Source organism: Microtus oregoni, unplaced genomic scaffold, assembly GCF_018167655.1.
Source record: "Microtus oregoni isolate MIOR12 unplaced genomic scaffold, Mior012 000048F_ref0000485, whole genome shotgun sequence".
Taxonomy (NCBI): Eukaryota; Metazoa; Chordata; class Mammalia; order Rodentia; family Cricetidae; genus Microtus; species Microtus oregoni.
This window is the reverse complement of record NW_024543222.1, coordinates 7,026,787-7,047,912: the sequence shown is the minus strand read 5'-3', so window position 1 is coordinate 7,047,912 and position 21,126 is coordinate 7,026,787. Positions and strand designations below refer to the sequence as shown.

The 21,126-nt window shown below is 49.1% G+C and overlaps 1 long non-coding RNA gene across 1 annotated transcript in view; it reads right to left on the bottom strand.

The window, feature by feature from the left end:
* Positions 1 to 377: 377 nt before the first annotated feature.
* Positions 378 to 21,126, bottom strand: part of LOC121436109 — a 156,771-nt gene continuing 136,022 nt past the window's right edge. The window contains exon 3 of the long non-coding RNA XR_005972652.1: positions 378 to 6,084. This is a non-coding gene — a long non-coding RNA (uncharacterized LOC121436109). The remainder of the gene's footprint in view (positions 6,085 to 21,126) is intronic.

Sequence of the window (21,126 nt, the reverse complement as noted above, 5' to 3'; positions counted from 1 at the left end):
AAACAGGGAAAGTCAACGCCACATCGTGTTTGTTCATTTGCCGGGTCAATGACCCTGCTGCTGCTCAATAGCAGCTCTCACCTGTCTGAGGCTTGAACAAGGCCCTGGACTCCTCTGGGCCTGCCTTCCAATGACCAGAGAGTGTCTGCGAATAGCAGACCACAGAGGGCTTGTGCTGAGAGCCGAAGACCATTGGGCGATTTGGGATCAACTTTCAATCAATAATGAATAACTAGATTCTTCTGCCAACAGAAGAAGAGGAGACAGAGAGAAGCAGAGAGGAGGCACTCAGGATAATAATTCAACCTAAATATACTTTATTTAATACTAACACGTATGTATATATATACACATATATACAAACATATATGCTGCAACATACTTTAAAAATATGTGACAGAGCTGTCTCAACTGCTTGAGAGGGAAGGAAAAAAATCAAAAAAGGTTTCTTAGAAAAGAGAGCCCTTGAGACAGGGGAGTTCTTCCAGCTATTCTTCAAAACACAGACTGCTCCATACACATGGGCAAAGGATTTGAAATCACACGGTAGATTGCAGTGTGAACCTGGAACACACCACCACCACTACCATCACCACAGGCTATGTATTAAAGTCTGGGTCTCCTGGGATGTCTTCACGCCATTGCGGAAATGCCCTTGAGGAGACTGTGGGACTCAGGACCCTCTTTCTCTATCCAGCCACGAAATGAGTGGCTCTGCCCTGCCGTAGGCTCCTGCTCAGGTCTGTCCCCAAGCAACGGCTCCGACCGGAACCTTCAAAACAACGAGCCAAAATAAACCTATTTTCTTTAAACGCCGATTATCTCTGGTATTTGCTAAAGCTATGGAAAGCTAACACACCCCATTCAATAAAAGCTCATTACTGGAATCCGAGAGGGACTTTCGTCATGAAGCATTTCCAGAACATTCCCAATTGTGGGCAGCAGAGGTGGAGAGCTGTCTGTAATGCCTGGGGCCAAGAAGGAAGACTTCCTGGGCCGTCTCCTGGGGCAGGTCTGGATAAGAGCACTGAGGGTCTGATGTGGAGCAGGGGGCCCTACGGTAGCTTGCCATTGGGGATGCTCACATTCTACCTGGTTCTTGGAAGCTAGGTAGACAACCACTCCTCGCCTGCTCTAATAGTCATAGGTCCTGTGGGACCCCTCCTTAAATAGGACCTCTATCTCAATATGTCTGTTGAAGCTACTGTCATGCATAGGCATGTATGGTCTCCTAGGACATCAAGGTTATGATTTGGAAACAGTTGCGGTTCCATCTTCCTAACACTCGCCACAGTGCTCATTCTAAGTTTAATGAGGGATGAATCCTTTGCTTCTTCGCACTCTGTAGTCCAGGTCAGAGGTGGAGGATCTGTAAGGTGACCTAGAAATTTCACTTCCCAAGGCCACCACAATTGCAGACAGCTCAACCCAGGCCAGTCAGAGCCCTTGGTACAGAGGATTTTTATGACCAGGCAGAGTCTTCCACTTCCTCCAAAATCCATCCTTGAGTTTCTAGGATGGGTGGGAGGTGGAAAGGATGGGTAATGGAGGGAGGGAAGACGGAGACAGAAAACAATTTTAAGAAAGAAACTGAATAGAACTTAATAACTTGGAGTCTGCCGACATCAGTGCCTAGAAGGACAAAAAAGCCAAGAGGCAAGTCCCGGGACGGGCCAACTTCAGACTTAGTGTCTGTCCTTTACTATGCAGACTAATAAATCCCCTATGGTTTTACCATTCAGTGTTCCCCGTTTTTATTTGTTGGCCAAAATGGCAGGCAGAATTTTTGGTTCTTTTTTCCCCCTTGCCTTGCCTTGCAGCCACTTAGAGCTAAGCAGCCCCCGTCGCACCTCCCATCACCGGCTGTGTGTCTATTTGCCTTTTCCTTCAACAAACTCATGCTCAGTGTGACTGACAACATGTGCAAACATCTTTGAAGTATGCTTTGGTAATGAACTTCCCTAGGATGGAACAGCCCTAATTCCAACTTGTATAGCTGAAGGGACAATGAGCTACCTATCAGGAAATAGACAGCAGCCAGGATAGGCAGGGCGACAACCCTGACGTACACTCGACTTCTTTACTTTCCTGCTCCATTGCATGTACCACAAAACTGAGCCACAGAGGCAGGATTGAATGATTGACACATGACCTTGAGCTAGTGAAAGCCAAGGACTGGAGCCCAGGTATCCAGACTGTTCCTCAACTTACCGAAAGCTCAGCATCTCTTTCGGCTTCCCTCCGCTGCTTTCCACAAGTCTACTCTTTGAGGGTCTCATCCAGTATCAGTGGTCATTTCCAACGTCACTCTTTGTCCTTTAAACTGCAGTCTCCTGAGCAGGAGGCTCTGCATCCCCATAAGAATGTCTTCCTGTCTCTAGTAATTTCACACTGCTATCTCCATAGAATGGTTCCCCAGGTATATTTGTAGACCAGAGTGCTCCTGTGGTCTGGAGTCAAGTTCAAATGTCCCATAAGATCCCAGGGGTGTGGAGCGGAGTGAATTTGAAATGTACTCATGATCACCATAACTGAGAGAAGATCAGGTTGAGAGTGGTTAGCTCAAAGATGGGGCGATTTCCATCGTCCCATGGACATCATCTCTTGGACGCTTCCACTACGGAAAAGACAGCTGATCTTTAAGACAGCAACTCCTAGAAAACTGACAGTAATGTGTATGTCATTGGGAGATGGTCTTAGGCACCTGTGCCCAACCCTGCATGTCAAATACAAGGAGCTAAAAAAAGGGGGACTTTCTGATATCACTATCTCAGGTCTCCTGTTTCCCCGCCCTGGAATTTTTATTTTAAACCAGCATATACATACCATTAGGATTGAAACATAAGAAACTGATTAGGGGAGAAGGCAAAATACATCAGCTCAAAATCTCATCGAGGAACTGACAATCATCGCCCCATGATAGCCTCAGCCTTCCCTCGCAACTCCCTCTCAAGCAAAGTCTGCCCCCCCCCCAAGTCTGGATGATATCTGGTCAGAATCTGAAAGGAGATTCCTATGTGAGTTGGGCTGCACAGTGAACCCCGGGAATCTGACTCCCAGGCACTGAGTTAATAAATGCATACCATCACTGGTCCTCAAGTACTTTCTGGATGGATCCATCCTCCCAATCCCATAGTCATCTTTTCAAAAATGGTACCCAAAGAAAAGGATACGGGCTAGGATTCTTCCCAGTGCATGGGGATTCTCAAGAATGATGCCAAAACCCCTGGATGCCTGGATGCTCATCACCACCCTCGTATGTAATTACCCCCCTGTGGCCTCACAACTTGAGATAAAAGGATTAGTGGGAGGCCCATGCTCCAGCACCATGGACCCTCCTGCTTAGCTTTCGGCAGAAAGATGGGGGCTGAAGCCCTTGACAGGTAGCAACAACTTCAGGAGCCAGGCAATCCTGAAAACCTGGCTTTTCTAAGCTGCAAAAGAACCTGTAATTTACCTTTCAATTGTTCTTACTTGTCATGAACACCCCAAATTGGATTGGTATGAATCCACCCTTCCCCACCTCCTTAAAGTTCCAGCGGCTCCCTGAAGCTAGGCAGTGACTGAGAAGGTAAGAGTGAGCTGGGAGGGCCCACTCCATGCTTTCTGAGTTGAACCCAGGTTATCAGGATTATCGGGGAGGACTTTAGAGAGAAAGTACACACTTAGACCCAGTCGAAATGCCCTTGATATTCTAAATAAAAGCTACAGTTCAAAGGACCTTCAGGAAGTCTCCTAGCCAAGTCCCTTGCTTTCCAGACATCGTCCCGAAGACTTCAGCCCTTTGTCTCTGTCTAGCACAGATGGAAATTTTTGATCTTCGTTTATTCTATAGCGCACATGTTTGCACAGGTGTGGCGCACACGCACACATGTGCAAACACGGGCATGGCGCGGGGCATCCTGTACTATCCCGGCGACTGTGGGTTTGCTTCTTCAAGGGCAGTTTCATTTTTAATAAGAGGCAAGGGTCACTTATATAGGACTGTCCTAAAACAATTCCTGACACTTTGAATTTCTGCCATGCCTACTGTACACAACACTCCTTGGAAGGACCTGGTCTCAACTGGCCCGTCACACTTACGATTTCCTTCAGTACAAGACAAACCTACCATCTTGCAAACAGATTTGGTCAGGATGGGGCACCTGATCTGGTCTGTCTATAGGCTGCCCTTTGGCCAATGAGAGCAGACAAACAGCTCTGAATGGGGGCTGGCCCAGCAACCTAGAAGCTTTGCCTTGCTGCAGCAGCAGAAGAGATATGGTCACTGCTTCACTCTGTAGGATGACCAACTGTGACACTTTTTTCAAGTGAGATGCAGATTTAGCTCCCCCAAATCATTTGCCCCCAAAATTCCCTTGTCCTTGGCAGGCTGGGATGACTGGCTCTCCCCGGCTCCACACAGAGTGGAATGTGGGATTTGGGAACACTATTTCCTACTGCAAAGTGAGGAACTTGATGGTCTGGATGTCCCTGTCCTTTCCATCCCTGTAATTCTTTTTTTTTTTTTTTGATATTTATTTATTTATTTATTATGTATACAATATTCTGTCTGTATGCCTGAAGGCCAGAAGAGGGCACCAGACCTCTTTACAGATGGTTGTGAGCCACCATGTGGTTGCTGGGAATTGAACTCAGGACCTTTGGAAGAGCAGGCAATGCTCTTAACCACTGAGCCATCTCTCCAGCCCCTCATCCCTGTAATTCTTGAGTACATGGTCTAACTATGGGATTATGGGACAGGCCACCTGGGCAGCCCCACCAACCATTTCTATGGCCTCATTTACAGAGATGTTAGGAGTGGGTCACCATTCCTCAATACCTGAAGAAATTCATGCAATTGAGATGCTGTCAGTATGTACTTAGAAAAGAAGAAAGTAGAGGAGGGAGGGGGGAAGGAGAGGTCTGTAAGCCTTCTTTGGACTTCAACAGCATCAAACATCTTTAGGAGGTTTGTTCAATTCCACCATGGCGAATCTGAGAGGCCAAAGTCAATATCCCACTGTAAAGTCACTGAACAGCCATGGAAATGTATCAATTACAACACAAGGAAGTTTGGATGTTTTATATAAACAAACTACAAATACAAATCCTCAAACATCTTCAAGTGTGCAGTCAAGAAGGTGGAACCACAAATCATTAGAAAGGATTCTCAACTGCCCAAGTAGAGGCCAAAGAGGAAAGGGATAGAGAAGTTCCCAGCTTCTGACAGCTGCGTGGGCGACCAGCATAAACTGGGGGGCGAGGTCCTCAGTAGGCAATGCCTCAGTCTCAAATCACCTGAATGAGTTGATCCCTGTCACCTTTGAAGGTCTTTATAGCACATCCCATTTGTGTCACCGAAGATGGATGGATGATGGCTTCATCTCTATGTGTCCAAATGCACACCTGCATGGGAGCCAAGCAACGCAAGCCCAAAGTCAGGACCAGCCCTGCTCTACTCCCCTGCTCAGCCGTCTCCACTTGCCTTGACTACCAAGAGGCCACAGAGCCTCCACACCAATTCCCGTGTCACTCAGGAGTCACCTACCATCTCCAGGCTGTGCGCCGTGCACAGGGAATGACCTCTTTATAAGGAACAGAAACAAAAATCAAGATCCCATTCAACTCAAGTGTAGTTAACTATTCACTCTGCCTCCGGCTCGAAGATATCAGAGCAAATAAGAAGAATCTCTGGGTCCAAAGGCAAGGTGGGGTCAGGCAGGAAAGGGTGTGGTGCCTGGGACAGCAACAGGGTAGAGAAGAATGTCCTGGGTAGTGATACCAGGAGACTTGTCTTCTACAAGACAGTAGATGAGTTGGGATGATGAGCCTTCCCCAGCTGTTGGTCATGTCCACGATGTATGTCTTTCTTTATTCAAGTCAATGCAGAGTGTTCCCAAACAGCTTCACAGTCTGGAAGTTTCTATAGCTTTCAAAATAATATTCTTCAGTTGAAATCCAGGGATCTTGCCTCTTAAGAGATAGCCTGATCTTGGACAAGTCCTGAAAGGAGGGCCAGGAACATATTTTCCACGGTTCCACAGAGCTTCTGGTGAGCAGCACAGGTGAGCAGGAACAGCCTTGGTCAGCCTCCTTCTAAGCCTGTGGACCAAAAGACACAAGAGTTACATGGCAGCATCTGGTCTTTTCACAGCGCTTCATTTTCCCAACTCTTATTTCCCAGGGTTCCATTGATGCGGCATCCAAACACAGGACATAGTGCTTCTGGGAGGAAGTGAGGCTTATGTCTGGCTTCCCGGAAAACTCCATGCTCATTTGAGCACCCCTGAGAAGCCTGCGCCCTGTTCAGAGCTGACAGATGGGTGTGGAGGTGTCGAACTGCCCTGCTCATAGACACATGCTAGTGCCCCCCCAGAACAGCAGGGTCTGGTTCTCCAAATAAATGGTCATGGTAGATTCCATGTATCCCAGCTGTAAAATAACTGACTCAGCATGGACAGGGGTCCCTCAGAGGACGACACAAAAATGGTCACAGTAGACTCCATGCACAGCGACTGCAGAATAACTGACGCAGATTGCAGAGGGGACCCACAGAACACCTGGCACACTTCTCCTCCAAGTCCGAGGGCAAACAGGTGAGGGCAAATGCACACCCCTCACCGGTCCTTCCCACTTCTCATCACTCACAATGCTGAGCAACAAATCACTGAGTCCCTCAGGGGAGTACCCCACTTCAGTGCTGACTGGGTCTGGCCACCGGAGATGGCGTTGACCTACAAAAGTGGCTGCTTTACAAGTCTCAGGTCCAGCAACCATCATTAATTCAGGACAAGAAACGTGGGCAGGTCAACCCTAAGTACCTTGTGGGAAGGATGCTCAGATCCAAAAATAAGCCTGTCCGGTAAACACCATCCTCATAGACCATGGCAGGGAATAAGGTATCTCATGATCAAGTCCTCTTGGACCAGCAGAGAAAAGAGTACCCATAGCTGATGGTAGTTCCCTGGGATTTGGATTCTAAAGGTTCAATGTGAAAATGTCTTGCTGAAACGTCTTCTTGGCAGGGTGGTGCATCCACCACAAGGCCCAGAATGATAAGAGGAATGATGGGACACCCAGGACAGAAGACACTTGAAGACATCTCTGCAAGAGATCTGGGGGAGGGGAAAATCTTAAGTTCAGAATCACAAATTTAAAAAGTGAGTTCCGATTGGTGGCCTGAAAGAAAATAGGGACATTTCATTGCAGGAGCAGCCCAGCCTCTTGTCACACTTCTTTACATATGACCTAAAAGAACACCAAAACACCCAAAGTTCTTTAACTTCCTCCAGTCTCCTTCCTCCTTCTGCACCAGCCTTGGGGCTGTCTCCTAGATCCCCACAAGCGTTTTCGCCTGGGAGACAGGCCATGCAGCTGGCAAATTAATTGGCAGTGATGGGGCTTCCTTCTGGTTGCTCAGCAACTCCATGCAGCTGACAGCAGGACATTGAGCACAGAGGGACTGCCATGAGGAATTTACCAAACAAAACCCAAAGCAAAACATGCAAGGCCCCAGACTATCACCCTAGGAGGGCAGAATGAGACAGAAGGAGGGTGTGGGGTGGAAGGCGGGGAGTTAACCCACCCTGGTAGGAAGTGGGGTTCAGGCACGAGAAAGTTCTCTCCACCCTCGTCAAACTACTCGTACAAACTACTTTGCCTCTGTTAGCCTGGAAAATAGCAAAGAGGTGCAGGGATTTAAAAAGGAGTCTGGGAGCTGAAAAGTCACCAGGGACGGCAGCCAAGGTTGATGAAGTTTGCTGACATTGCTCCACAGGTGAAGCCACTCTACCAAGGTGACAGTCACACCCGGGGCAGAACCCTCCCTTGTCCTGTCTTTCTATTTGTTGCTATGACAGAGTACACAAGCTATCCACCACACAGCCTTGCCTTGGTCCTCATCTCTGACCCCTTACTTACTTGCTGTCCTTTTTGAGACAGGGTTTCCCCATCTACAATACAGGGTAGCCTGACAATCACAATGTAGTCCTGCCTAGCCTTGAACTTAAAGCCACCTTTCCTGCCTCTGCTTCCTAAGTGCTGGGATGACAAGCGTGAACAGCCAGGCCTAGCTTCTGGCCTCTCTTAAAACTTCCATGCCTAAGTAGAGTACACATACAGTCTGTGTCGTCTGGAGTGGTCTATGGAAGGGGAGAGAATGGAGACATTGAAAGATGCTTCCCTTCTAGCTGCTGTCAACACGCATGACAGAAAGGAGCTGTGTGGACAGGATGAGCTCAGCAGATCAAGGCGGGAGACCATCCTGGGGCATCAGGATAGGCCTCAGCATCATCAAAGATGCAGAGGGTGGGACACAGGGAAGAGAGGTGTGGGAACGGAAGAGAGAATTCAAGGAGGAGGTCGCAAGGACAGGGGACAGTGAAGGCAATGGTGTCTCCCCTGAAGTGACTAGAAGGAATTAGTTCTGTTGATAACTTCTGTTTAGCACACTGAGACTGGCCTCAGACAGTATTATATCTGTCCATACTTCCACAGAGACGCTTTCACGGTGTAACAATGGAACCTAGGGCTTTCAAGATGCCAGGCAAGCCTTATACCACTGAGTCAATCTCACAGACCCAATCTCCACCGCTAAAGGTTTTCCAAAAGGGCACCAGAGCAGGATGCAGGAACAGGAAAGGCAAATTCATCACTACCAGCAGGGCAGGATTTAGCCTTTGAAGAGACTAGCCAACGTTCTACAGGTTCTAAGGGAAAGGCAGGCCTCTGAGATCGACTGAGGTAAAAAGGAAGCCTATGCCATGAAACAGGCTGTCATCATTTGCAAAATAATATTATCATCTACTTTACAAAGCTCATGAGATGATACATGGAAACCAGGCTGTCATCATTTGCAAAATAATATTATCATCTACCTTACAAAGCTCATGAGATAATACATGGAAAGCACCTGGTGAATAGCGGATGCCAAGGAAGTGATACCACTTAGGATAGCTTGGGCTGGCAGACTTGAGTCGAAGCTGCTGCTGCTTCTTGCCCACCCCAATATTTATTCTGCCCTTTCTATTTGCTAATACAACTCTGACTCTTTTGTTTTTTTTTTTTTGGTTTTGTTTTGTTTTTTATTTTTTTGCTAGTGTGATAAAGTTCAGACTCTTGTGTGTTGAGACATAGCTATGTAAGAACTCATGGATAAATACGAGTATAGCTATTGCAGTAATTCAGAGCAGGCTGCTCTAAGGGAGCGTGAAGCCAGCTGGTCCGTCTTTATTTCCTTCTGCTTTAATAAGGTCACTATGGCTGGTCCTCCGGCAGCCATATTGGTCTCCTAGAGACCCTCATGTCCTACAATGGCTAAGAGAAGGCAGGGCTGGATTCTGGCCACTCCAGTGATGCTTGATTGGCATGGGATGGTTTTCTTCCTTAAGTCTCTGTAATGGCATTTTCTAACCATCACGATGGATTTCTCAATTCATAGACCCAGACCAAGAGCTTCATAATCACATGGTAACTTGTTAAGAATGAAAATCCTACATCCTAGACTCTAGGGATGGAAGATAGGACTTTGCACAAGTGGGGAAAGTACTCTACATACCAAGACACACATTTTAACCATCATCCTATGTGCTCTCGAGTGTGCGAGCCATGTTCTACCAGTAACCTGGGAAGCCCACCACTCTGCCATGCACTGTGGGATGCACTGGTGTCCCCGGCCTCCATACACAAGCACCCTTATCCCAGAGGGACAATAAGAAGTGTCCCACACACTGTCATAAGACTAGAGCAGAGGGTGGGGACACAGCATTGCTTCCAGTTGACAGACTCTGCCCTGGTTCTTCAGGTTCCTTTACTTTTTCAACTGGGTTTTTTTTTAAAGATTTATTTCATTTTACATGTGTGTGGTATACGTGTTTGTTGTCCCTGTGTGCGTGACATATGTATGTAGGTGCCCTTGAAAGCCAGAAGAGCTTGTCGGATCCCCTGGAACTGGAGTTAGGGTAAGTCACCCAGTGTGGGTGCTAATTTGATCCTCTCTAAGAGTGGCCTGTGTTCTTAAGCACTGAACCATCTCTCCAGCTCTCTTAATTTAAAAAAAAAAAAGTCTTTGTTGGGAGTAACGCATGCTTGTGGAGGTCAGAGGACAGTCTGTGTCGGCCCAGGCCTTCCACCTTGTTGGGGACAGGGTCTCGTGTTTTTAATCTCTGTATATACCACATAGCTGCCCTGGGAGCTTTCAGGTGATTTCCTGCCTCCACCTTCCTCTTAGCAGCGGGAATATTGGGATCGCAGATGTATGTTTTATAGACCCATGCTCAGTTTTATGTGGGTTTGGGGATTGGAACTCAAGTCCTCACGCTAGTGTTCCACATGCTTAACCCACAGAGCCTCTCCAGACCTCAGCTGTGTCTAGACTCTAGAAACACATCACAACCCTCTGTGACCCTCAGTGACCAGGACTTGCTCAGCCCCCACGAAGTCAACACGGAAGAGAGCAGAACCTAGAGTCAACACTGCCCAGGTGGATCCAGTGTGTGCCCTGCTCAGTACCACTACAGCTGGCATGGGCGCTGGTGGGGAAATGCTTCAGGTTGCATGGAGGTACTGAGTCTGGCTGAAGGGGAAGACACAGGTACTCCCAGGATGAAGCTGTACTGAGAGTGGGTTGGACAGCCTTGGGAAGGCATCCCTGAGGAGATGGGGTGAAATTCCTGACAGCTAGGTCAGGCATTTCCCATAAGGACACCTTTAAGTCTCTCTCTCACATGAATAATTAGGCAAAATCCCAGCTTCCCCCATAATATACACGGAGTCCCAGAAAAAGTAGCACATGAGAACTTGGCCCACAGAAAGAGGGAACTGACTCGGGACAGCACTGGGGCAGTGGGTGTTGGCTCAGAAGCAGGAGGTGAGCTCCTTCTCAGTGGCTAGCCTTGAACCTAGGCCATGACCCAAGGAGGTAGAGTCTGCACATTTTGAATGTTCCCTGAAAGAGGAGCTGGGTCCTGGGCGGGTCTATAACTGACTGGGATGATGGAGGATAGCTCAAATAAAAGGGTTCAATGCTGGTGTGCTGAGCCTTTAGAGGAAAGATTAAGTCCAAAGGTATTGGTTCTTTCTCCTGCAGAGACATCTATGTCGTTCATTACTTCATTCCCAATCTGCCTTGATGGAAGGCTGAGCCAATTTTTTTTATTTAACATATTTTAATTAAAATGTAATTATAGCCAGGTGGTGGTGGTGCACACCTTTAATCCCAGCACTCAGGAGGCAGAGGCAGGCGGATCTCTGTGAGTTCGAGGCCAGCCTGGTCTACAAGAGCTAGTTCCAGGACAGGAACCAAAAGCTACGGAGAAACCCTGTCTCGAAAATCCAAAAAATAAAATAAAATGTAATTACATAATTTCCCTCTTCCCTTCCCTCCCTCCAACCCTTCTCATGTTCCCCACCCCTACCTCCCTTTTTCTAATTATTGTTACCACATGCAGAGAGGGAGAGGGAAAAAGAGAGGGAGAGGGAGAAGGAGAGGGAGAGAGAGGGAGAGGGAGAGAGAGAGAGAGAGAGAGAGAGAGAGAGAGAGAATAGAGAGTGCTCATTCATTGTCACTTTTGTTGTTTGTGTGTATATAATTTCAAGGCTGACCACTCTGTATTCGGTAACCAGTTAGGGGGGTTGTCCCTGGGAGAGGCTAATTCTCTTCTCAGGAGTCATTAGCTGCCTGTGCCTAGCTATGGGACTCGGGGAGATTTTTCTCTCACATCCACCAGGAGGTCTACTCCTCACCCCGCATGGAAGAATCTCCTCTTTGCAGCAAATGGAGACCATTACAGATATCCACAATGGATACAGTTCAGAGGCCAACGGATCATGGGGAACCCAACCCACGTTCACACGTCACACAACTCCTGAACATCCTGGCAGAAGCATTGAAAAGACTGCCAGGGCCAGAGGACCTGGAGGCCTGCTGTGAGACCGTGTCTCCTAGAAACGGTGCCCAGAGAAGACCTGAAAGAGGATGGTGTCAACAGACATGCTAACATGGGAGGCCAGCCTCTTCTTTATTTCTCTTGCCTCAAATCATGAAGTCCAAGAAGTCAAAGGAAAGGAAGGATGTGGAAGAAGAAGAAAGGGAAGAGGCAGAAGAAAAGGAAGAAGAGATGAGGGGAAGAAAGAAAGGAAGGACAGGGAGGAAGAGGAGGAGCTGAAGGAGCAGGAAGAAGAAGGAAGGAGGAAGAAGAGGGGCATGAGAAGGACATGGGTGTGGTGGTGCCTATCTTTAATCCCAGCACTCAGAAGGCAGAGGCAGGAGCATCTCTGAGTTCGAAGCCAGCCTGGACTACAGAGGGAGTTTCAGGCCAGCCAGCTTTACATAGTGAACACTGCCTCAAAATAAATAATGAAGATGATGATGATGATGATGATGATGATGATGATGATGGTGATGATGATGCAGGGAGAGAGCAGCAACTACCAGATTCTGATGGTCTTAGGTGCGCCACATCAGGGCATGTCTAGAATGAATGATTTCCCTGTTATGTGCCTATTGATTTCAGCCCCACCTGGTAGCCCAGATGAGAAGATTGAGGGCCCAGGTGTAAGCTTATAACACGCATGGAGAAAGTCAGTGTTTCTCCAGGAGACCACAGTGCCAAGGAATTGCCTCTGCCTGCCCACTCCATCCTTTCCCAGGGGTCCTACCTTCTACCGTGAGGCTTTCTTACAGCTGTCTGGGAGAAGGATGAAGAAACACAGCTGTTCCGGTTCAGCAGAACCAAAGAGGTTAGGAATCCTCTTTCCAGCCTGGGTCCCAACCCAAGCCCCACCTCCAGGCCAGCCCAGGCTCTGACTGTTCCTAGGAACTCTGAACAGATTACTCTGTGCAACAAGAAACCCTCAGAGTCAAGGACTTTGTGCTTCCCAACTTCGTCTCTCCATGCCCCTACTTCCTTTCCTATCCCGAGCAAAATACCTCTCCCATTTGACTCGGATCCAGTCTGTGCAAATGTCCTGCCTCCTGCAAACATGTTCAAAAATAAACCCGAGAAAGCTTCCAGATGTTCTGTTTGTATTGTGGTGTTTCTCGGTGCTAGTCTCCAGAGACTGATTCATAACACGCAGCTTCCTGAAGAAAAAAAAAAAAAACAAACCAGCAGGCCACCAGGTTCTGCCTCAGGGAGCGGTAGATGAACCCTCCATCAGGACTGCAGCACAGCCAACTCACCACAGAGGCACACTCTCCGGCACTTGCCATCCCAACCAGCTGCTCCATTACCATGGATGAGGCACGTATCTTTGAGGTTATGCCAAAGCCTTCCAAAGCCTGCAGAGGACCAAATCTCATAGATTCACAAACAGTAAGCTTGCTGGTTTCCTTTTTCCTGAGCACCCACCTCACTTCTCCATTACAGTCCTACCAAGTGTATTTGGGACAAAATGACACAAGAGTAACCCTCATCTCCAAGACGTGACCTGACCATCTGAAAGGAAATCTTAGGAGCTAGGCCAGCCTGAAGAGGAAATGGAATCGGTTGCTTGTCAAAGCCCCTTTGGGACTGGTGGCCTCTGACCTATAGAATGATAATTGCCAACGGGCTGGCTTGTGCACACACAGCTACACATGTACCCTTCCTGACACGCACACACCTGAGGGCCCAGGATTCTTTGCACAAGGTGACGCCTGCTCCCTTTGATGCCTGCCGGATGTGTTCCTATTGGGCAAGGAACCAGACCTCAATAAAACTCTGCATTATCAGAGGCGGCTAGTTTGTGATTGCACTAGCCTGTTATCTCAGGACCGGGTGGGGCCGCTTTGCAGTTCACCGCTGGAAAGCTTTAACTTGTAGGTAGATCAAAGACCCTTCCGAACCTGCAGCCCAGGTCCCTTGTTGATCCCTCAGTGGACTGTTCCTAAAGATGGACTTTGGAGATAGTAAGTATCCCACGCCCAGACTCCCCGAGTCTCTTCATCTGCTATGTCTCTTACTGGGACGGGATTTCTGTGTTCTCTATTCTTTCAGTTTGGACAGCTGTCAACTGCTAGCCGTAAACTAACGGGGCAGCCATGCCATCTTTCTCTTGAGTGTGCCAAGATTGTCTGCAGTGAAAAGGCAGATGGATGGGTACATGGACCAATGGATGGACGGACATGTGCGTGGATGATGGGTGGGTGGACGGATGGGTGGGGAGATGGGTGGCTAGGTAGATGATGAATAAATGGGTGACTGGGTAAGTGGGTAGATGAGGGGTGGATGGATAGAGGGATAAATGGATATATCGATTGATAGGTTGATGGGTGGGTGGGTAGAGTGATAAATGGATATATCGATTGATAGGTTGATAGGTGGGTGGGTAATCATGGATAACTATGGGTGGATGGATAGAGGGATAAATGGATATATCGATTGATAGGTTGATGGGTGGATGGATAGAGGGATAAATGGATATATCGATTGATAGGTTGATGGGTAGGTGGGTGGATAATCATGGATAACTATGGGTGGATGGATAGAAAATGGGTGGATGTTGGGTGGATGATGAATGAATGAGTGGATATGTACCTGATGCATGGGTGGGTGAATGCAAGAATGGATGGATAAATGGATGGGTGGGTGGATGATGCACAGATGGATGTGTGAATGAACAAACTAGATTACCAGCAACATGAAGTGGCTATCCTACAAGTAAGGAGAGGACTCAGAACAAGGTCATTCTTTCCTTCTGGAAAAACCCTCCAGGTTCAGACGATCTCACTGGAGACACCTGAGCTTAGCCAATCGGATCAGGATTCGAGTCCAGGAGCAGTCACCAACAGGTTACAAGATCCTTGACAGTTTAGCTTAGTTTCTCTTGGACTCATCCTTAAACCAAAGAGAACAGGAGCAGCCACTAAAGAAGGACTCGGACCCCTTTCACGCCTTCTGTGGTGTGTTCTATTTCAAAACAAACTCAGTGCATTTCCAAGAAAGGCTATGGAGCCCCTTCCACCATCCTTCTTACAGACTGTGCCCAAGAAATGCATAAAGAAATCCAGATGTGTCCTCCACTGCTTTTATTCTGTTTCCTTGTCTTTAATTGTTCCACTTGCTGTTAGCAGTTGGACCATTTCTCGCTGCCCTGCTTTCATGTGCCCTTGGCCACTCTCAAAACATGAGAGGACTGGGACCCATCTACATGGAGGAGGTGATAAAGCTAGGAGGAGCAGGGATGGGACTTAAGGAGTCCCCACTGTAAATGGCAAAGCTCAGCTACTGATAAAAAGCATGATTCTAAACCAGCTAAGGCTAACAACACTGAATTTGAACTTTGTTATTATCAAGCGCTGAGATGCACAGGATTTTGGGTTGGGTTTTTTTCCCCCTTTTGGCGTGCTGAGTATCAAACCCTGAACCCCTGCATTCTAAGTAGGCACTTCAGCCTCAGAGCTGCACCCTCAACCGACACCCAGCTCTTGCATTATTGCCTTGCACCTTTCTTCTGTCTCCAACACCCCCTCCCCAGTTAGAACACTGCAGCCTTCAAAGGTAGTGTGGGCCAACCTAAATGGAAGTGGTATCCACAGGGCTCTGCTGCTCTGTCTAATTGCAGCCCCACATGGTCTGGTGGCATCTGTGCCATGATGACAAGGGAAGTTGGACCTCTGCACTCTTTGTTCATGATGAGGCCACTGCTCCTCTAGTCTGCAGCTGGACTCTCAGAGGCAAGGCCAGGCCCAAGTTCATAGAACAGGCCACCCACACTGCACATCAGGGCTGCTGGACTGTCCCCAGGGTAGGAGCCACGCTGGCTCTTAGCCTCGACTCGGAAGACTCCACCATATGGCATCCCTAGGGATCACGATGACAGGAAAGAGAAGGAGCCAGGCGCAAGAAACAGCCATGCTTCTGGGTGCTTGAGACCCTACCGGGAAGGGGACGTATGGGTGGTTACCCTTGTCCCCAGTGTGCCTGAGCCAAAGAGGCAGGCACCAAATACACAGAACAGTGGCGGCCTGCAGTGACATGGCAGAGGAGATGGGGCTCCCCTATTTGGCGCTTTCATCTCTCCAGCCTCCAGATGTGCGTTCAGGGCAAAATCTGAACTTCAAACTCTGTGAAGCTTCGAGGACATCACAATTCTCCAAGGAAGGAGCAAACTGGGGTCTCCATGGCTGCAGAGGACTTTAATGGAAAGTGTAGCCAGCCTTCTAAAACAGAAAGACAAGGACCTCTCCTCCCCTATCCCCTTCCCCTCTCCTCCCCTTCTCCTGCTCCCCTCCCTTCCCCTCCCCCTAAAGTCCAGGCACGGAAAGAGGAAGACAAACAAAACAGGCTCAGCTCTGCCTTCCCCGTCCTCCTGGAATCATCTGGCTTCTCCTGACAGCTTCCCTCACTTCTTTGGTCCCTGTGGGGCAGGGCTGGGGGTGGGCAAGTTGGGCGAGGCACGAGGGAGACGGAGGGGAGGGCTGAAGAGACACCATTTGGCAAGGCTGCCAAGAACAGAGCCCAGATGCCTCCTCTGGAAAGCGAACTTCCCAGGTTGCCTGGCATGCTAGGACTTGCTGGCAACCAGAGCCCTGGCTGGCAGAAGTGGGTGGACAGTGGAACCAGAATTCAAAGGGGTGGCTAAAGGAGGGACCGAAGGAGGGAGGTCCAGGAGGGAGGAGGGGGAGGTTTCAGTGAATCATATAAATTAGAGACAGAAAGGATGTCGGGCCACCTTCATTTCCTTCCTCTCCTAATAGGAATTATCTCATTAGCCCCGAGCTTCCTAGAGGGGAACTTTAAATGATTCCTGTAATGGGGATTTCAATCTGGGGCGGGCCCCCTCCTATCAATCTCACTCCCAGGAGAGCTAGGAATGCTCTTAAAGGGACAGCGCAGAAAAAGAATTCAAAAGAACAGGCTTTAGTATGCTAGGTACCCACCATTCACCCTCCACAGCCACTCATGGAATGGCAGAAGTGGGTGGACAGTGGAACCAGAATTCAAAGGGGCGGCCAAAGGAGGGACCGAAGGAGGGAGGTCCAGGAGGGAGGAGGGGGAGGTTTCAGTGAATCATATAAATTAGAGACAGTCACAGTTATGGTGCTCAGCGTGAAAGGTTCTAGTTAGCCCTGTAAAAGAACGTTCTGACCCCTGGAACTTCTAAGTGGCACCTCCCACAGAAAAGGGGTACGGAAGGCTGAATTGAGCGAAAGGTTTTGAGGTGAGATGATCCTGGATTGTGTGGCTAGGCCCCAGATGCAATCTTAAGGGTCCTTCTAAGAAGGAAGCAGAGGGAGATTTGACTGTAGAGAGAAGTCAAGTGACCACAAAAGTGAAAGCACGGGTGATGTAATCGCAAACCACAAAATGCCAGCCATCACTAGACGCTACCATTCTCCCTCCGTGTTTCATGAAAAAGCAGCTCCGTCTACAACTTGACCTTAGCCTTCAAGGTCCCATTTCATGAGATCCTTCACCTCCCCCTTCCCCACAATGAACCCAGCTCTCTCACACTCCCTGTCTGGTGCTAGGCTGAGGAATCCAACCCAGGGGCCTTCTTCAGGCAATACAGTCTACCGCTGAGCCACGCCCCTAATCCCAGAGGTCTCAAACCAGACTGCTGGCCTCTCAGATTTGAAGAGATGGATTGTTTTAAACCATCAAGCACATGTGGGCTGTGTTACATCCTCCTGGGAAATTAATACAGTTAAGAAAAAGTCCTTGCCACAAGGACTTGTCTTCAGAGTCTTATTCTACAGCAAGAGAAATGAATACATGTCAGAAACATCAAAGGACAAACACAATGGCTCTGTTGGAGTCCTACGGTGAAATATTAACAAGAGTCTTACATCACTACTGACAAAACCAGGACATAGTAGAGCTGGACCTGGCTTGAATACAGCTGCTTCTGACTACGTGTGCTGGAAATTAGTTTGAAGGGTGGCGTGGAAGTCAAGGATGGTTGGATCCTTTTCCATGAACACAGAAAGAGAAATGGGGAGGGGGGATTTAGCAGCGATGAGTCAGGCGGAGCCAAGGCATACCTATGTCTAGTCTGCTATGACAAAGTGCCACAGATTGGTGGCTTCAAACATCGGGATTCAGCCTCTAAGAGAAGATCAGAAAGCCACAGTCAAGGTCTCAAGAGAGCTGGTTCTAGATGCTCCAAGGGAGAACCTGGCCCACGCCTTTCTTCCAAGTTTCTCAGGAAACCCTGACTCCCCTTGGCTTACAGAGGTTTATGTCTATTCTTGGCCTCCACCTCCCTGCCACCTGCTTCTCTTGTCCTCTTCTCAGGACTGGCCATTGGATATGGAAATCACCCAAAATTTAGGATGATCTCATCGCACGATCCTTAACTGACTGCACCTGCTTAGAGTTCTTTTCCAAGTAAGATTGTGTCTGAGGTCCGAAGTGGACATGGGTTTTGAAAAAATATATATTATTACATTTTTGGAAGGGGCACATGCACACACGTGAAAGTCAGGAATTGATTCTCCCCTCCTACTATGTGGGCTCCAGGAATAGAACTCAGATGAATAGGCCTGGAGGCAGGGCCTTCACCCACTGAACTATCTGCTGGCTCACACTTTGGATTTGCATTTGAGCAGTGCTCAAAACTGACAGCGAGCCTATAGCTCCAACCTCCCAGCTCTCTAGTGAGTCTTCTATTTTCCACGCAGGAGCTAGAAACCAGGACCTTGTGTGCGGTAGGCAAGTATTCTACCATTGAGCTACACACCCGGGACCCCTCTGTTCTTGTTCAACTGGAGTTGGCAACGTGAGGGGGTAGCCTCAGAAAGGATAAAATTCCCCCATCATCGAATTGTTCAGGCGGAAAGCACCTAAAGGGAAGACTTTACGGTGCCGTGGTCTGGATGGAAGATGAAAAAGGCCAATGGCCCGATTCTATGGGAGTGAAGACTGTACCCAAACTACTCTATACAGTGCGAGCACTGTGTGATGCCTATTCCCTACGAGGGGTGCTCCCTTCAATGCCAGCTCTCCCCCTTCAACGGCCGTGTAGATCCCTGCAAAGTAAAATAAAGCAGGAAAAAGGAAATGCCAAGAATGTGACTTTTCCTATGTTGGATGGTGATTGACAGAGGGCTAACACCTGAAGCTCCTAGATGTCTCTGTCTTCTCTGGTAGTGAGAAAGTGGCGCATTGGGACAATTCCTAGAGCAGGAGCAACTTGAAACAGCGCCCCAGTGATGATGCAGATCAAGAACGGGACTTGAAGTCACTAATACTCGTGTGGCATCTACACGGTCTCTTGGGAACCGCTCTTAGATGGGAGTGCTGGGTCTACTTTACCTACTGCCCAGCCCCCGGGGACTGGAAGGAGAGACTCCTATGGCGGGCTGGCTGCTCCCGTGGCTCAGATGAATCACACCCACGTGACGTGTCAGCTGTGGGAGGTAAAGAAGCCCTTAAGCCCCAGGTGGGTGCCTGCAAAGCCACCCTCCCAGGGAGCCCAGACCTCAGGCCTTGCTAAATTGACTGCTAATCACCATAAGCACCCTAGTGCTGCATCCTCCATCTGGGTGGCCCATAGCCACTCCCAGGCCTTGTCACAGGCTGGGTGATCTCAGCAGGCCTCACACACACCCTGCCAATGCGCAGGACAAGTCTTCTCATTCCCACTTTACAGATACGGAAGGTCTGCCAGTGAGCAGAGCAGCCCATGGGTTGCTCTTCGCTCGTGGCCACCCAGAAGCATGGACCCAGTTCCCAGCCCGCTGATCCTCCAGCCGCCCAGGTGGGCAAATGGCACCTATGAGCTCTTGTGGGTTTCGCAGCGGTAGCCACAAATACCAGGATATGTCTCTTCCCTCTGGACCCAGGGTTTCCTTTATGGACCATAGGGAGCCTGAATAACTAAAAATGCCCTGCCCGGCTTCCTCCTCCTGTCTGGCCATATGGACTTGGAAAGCAAGGCCCTGGCAGCAACAGGCATGGCTGGTGCCCAGGCTGGGCCTCCCCCAGGAGTGGCCGGGCATGTCATTTGGGATCTGAGAGGAGAAGCCACCCCATCCATCCTGTACTTTTCCAGGCGTGGAGAAAGAAGGGATTGGGCAGAAATGATCTGAACTCCGAGTTCAACTTTCCACCAAAGCTTTGCCCAGGGCAAGGCCTGCTGTCTGTCTGCCCTTGATCAACTCAAGCTGCCCAAGAAGGAGTCTGGAGACTCTAGACAAGACAAACACGACACTCTTCTGGGGTCACCTCATGCTTGACCCTTGGGGGGGGGGTGGCTGAGTTAGATACTTGTGGGAGGACCTTTAGTTTGATACAGCCCATGTTACCCAAAACCTTTCACATGACTAGACAGTCCTGGAGGCAGAATTCTGCAGTTTGGCACCTGCGTGGCAGAAGGAGGCCGAGCCAGCCTGCACACAGCTGACACTGGAAAAGCTGATGGGTCCTGGCACCATCATCAGTGGGCCTGAAACAACGGCCTGTGGTGCCCATGCCCAGCCCAGTCACCCGTCCTTCCCCATCAGTTGGGGCATCTGTACCTTGAGAGACGCTACACACCTGAGGTCGTGGCTACATTTGGGGACAAGGTAGAGAGGAGCCCCAAGACCATGAGGGCAACTGTCTACGTGCTGTAGAAAGGCAAGCTGCCTCCAGCCCCTGCGCTCTGTTCCCAGGACACTCTTACTGGCAGCGTTAATAACTAACCACGTCCCAGACAGGTGCTGGCGGCCTGGCCTTAGGAGTTCTTGTTCAGGGTTGGAAGTGAGTCATTTCTCTTTTTTATAGTCTGCTAGCTGACTGAGTCACCCCGAGCCGACCCTTTCACACAACCGTTCGCTCAAGCCGACTTACAGGCATGGCTGTACCTTAGACCCATCTCCTTTTAGGTCAGCTGTGTCTCATGGGGCTGACCCTTGGGGTCTCCATTAGTGACCAGCTCCCTGCACGCCCCCTCCCCCACTTGGCTCCTTCATCTGGGACATTGACTCACTGTCCCAAGGAGTCTCGGAAGCTTTCTCAGAAACACAGGGCCTGCCTAACTGGGGGTGCCAGGCTTGAGGCCTGAGGAGGCTGGTCTCATATTTGACTTTTATTCTAAATAGTACTCTCAACCCCCTGTACCCTCTCTGCTTGAAATAATGAAAGAAATGGGGGCTCGAGGCACAGCTCAGTGGATCACATGCTTGCTTTTCAAATGGGAGGACCTGAGTTTGGGTCCCCAGCATCCCTGTAAAAATCC